The sequence below is a fragment of the Thermobia domestica genome, chromosome 13 (assembly GCF_964235325.1).
Source record: "Thermobia domestica chromosome 13, izTheDome1.hap1.1, whole genome shotgun sequence".
Classification (NCBI taxonomy): Eukaryota; Metazoa; Arthropoda; class Insecta; order Zygentoma; family Lepismatidae; genus Thermobia; species Thermobia domestica.
Window position 1 is genome coordinate 201,218,091 of NC_137466.1, and position 2,660 is coordinate 201,220,750.

The window sequence follows — 2,660 nt, forward strand, 5'->3', positions numbered from 1 at the left end:
TATGTAAGCAAGTTCGTCCAACCGTAATTTATATTTAAATTGTTTTAAGTATACGAGCAAAGACATTATAATCTCCATTTAGGCCAGTAGGCTTAAATCTCTTGTGAGCGTTTTCTTTGGCTTTGATTAATGAAATCAAATTATCTTGGAATACCAAGAAGGATACTTCCTAGATTTAGGTCTATTTAAAGGTATATTCTTATCCATACTGGATTTTATTAAGTTTTCTACAGCAATGACAGCAGAATTAAGATCTGAATTCAACAAAATATTAGTCCAATCAGCTTCTGCAAATTCTTGATATGGGCTAAGTCAAGCCTTTGTGAAAAGCATAATGAGAAGAATTAACAGCAATTGAAGTATTGGAAGAAAAGGGAAACTTAATTTCAATAGAGTAATGAAAGCAATCAGGCACGACAATTTGTTGGACATTTTTAGAATCATATAAATTAAAATGAGATGTTACGAAGTCCAACTCAGATACATTATAGTATACATTAAGATCATCCAGGAATGATAACAAAACTTTGGCTTTACATTAGAATGAGTTCCTGTTAAAAATTGTTCCGTAGCCCAATCCACTTTCAATACATTATAATCAGCAATCATTTAAAATGTCATACTGTAAAATGTTTATTCTATAAGAAAAGGCCTCAAAAACTTTGCTTAATACATCAAGGTGCAAATTAGGATGAAAATATACACAAAATAATAAAAGTTTTTTTTTTTTCAACTTTTCTTGGAAATTCTAAACAAACACTTTCCTGAAAAAAAAAATCAAAATCAGTACTTTAAGAGGGAGAAGGAGTGCGTCACAGCGGCCGGAATATTGGTGTTCAATTTAACATGGGATCTCAACCATTTTTTAGGCAAATCACGGTTTCATTTCGTTCTTTCGCAAAAATGTCTCAGTAGCGCACTAAATATGATGCATCTCATTTTAAAGGTGCAATTTGAACGCTGTGCGTGATATTTTCTTCTTATAAATACAGATAATTATAATCCAAATTCCCATAAGAAAATGATCAAAATCAGACGGAAAAGTCTTCTGTTTTTTTACAGTAAGGAAAAGAGCTAAAAACTCCGGACTTTTTTAAGAATGGAGTACAATCTTTGTATTTGTGCGCTACTGTACTATTTTTTCGCTGTTTCCAAAGACATCCATTTCACAATCGATGAGAAATTATATCCTTCATAATTGAATCTACAGAAATCAGAAATCAGATTTTTTCGTGTTCACGTACTTGGCCGTATAACTGCTAGATGGCACTATAGTCATTCCTCATCCCACTTTCCTTCTCAGCGGGAGCCAGTCCTTTTGAAAATCTACTTTGAACTTCTTAACAGGGGCGGGAGGAAGGAAATCATTGTGTAGAACGGGAACTTCAAACACGAGGAATGGCAAAATTTATGACCTCTTTGGTTGATGATTTCTGTTTCAGCAGTACAGTGTGTTTGTAGATGGTTTCTGTGAGAAGAAGTAATTTGTGTTTGTAGCGATAAAGTCAACCTTTCGACAAAAATTTGTGAAGGAGAAGCCGAACCAAAGTCTTCGTTTATCTATTCCAAGAAAGAAATGAAAACTTCCTGCAGGCTAAGAATATACATGCAAGAGAAAAAATAAGATACATTATTATAATTTTTAGGATAGATTAATTCCCGAAATATTCTTTGTTTACCTGTCAAAAAATCAAGAATAATATGGTATAAAGCTCTTTCATCAGCTTCCATCGTACAACATACTAGACACACACATTTATATACATACATGTACATATATATATATATATATATATATATACATACATGTACATATATATATATATATATATATATATATATATATATATATATATATATATATATAGTGGCGGATCCAGGATATGATCAAGGGAGGAGGTAAACCATAGTTTGCCTCTTTATCCAGAGTAAACAGGATTGAAGCCCATTTTATCCAGTGTATACCTGAGCGTCAAGGGGGGGGGGCTATAGCCTCTATAGCCACCCTTGGATCCGCGCCTGTATATGTATACTATTTACAGTGCCGGAGTTACGTGTAAGCGAAACGAGCTATAGCTTAGGGCCCCGCTCTCTTGGGGGCCCCAAAATCTAAAGAAAAATTGGATTTCTAAAATATAAGAAAATTTAAAAAAATAAAGTAAAATTTATATATACGTAGCAACAGTGCTTCCTGCTGTGTAGCCTACGTTCGTGTAATTAATAGGGCTCCTTCTACCAGTCTGCTTCCTAAATTATCTCTAGTTTCTTCATTGCTGTATGTAGGGTGCGTATGTTCATCTGGACACATAAAGGACCCCATTACCTTCAACAGCTTGGGGCCCCACTAAACCTAAATCCGACTCTGACTATTTATGCATGTTTGCTCCCTCTTTTTTCGAAGCAGTGCTTCTTTGATATTGCTTCCAATTTCGGCAGGTTTTACCAAGGGGGGAAGAGTCCTTACTCATTCCACGCATTCAAACTAGGGACTGGACTACTTGCTTCCAACATTCTGTCCCCCATGTTTCCCGGTCTGAATCAATTGTCTAAAGCCCATAAAACATTCAAATTCATATGTAGATGTTGCTCATCAGTGTCGACACCTAAATATTTCTCAATCAACGGTAGGGGTGTTTGGTATCCTCAATCTGTCTCCCTCT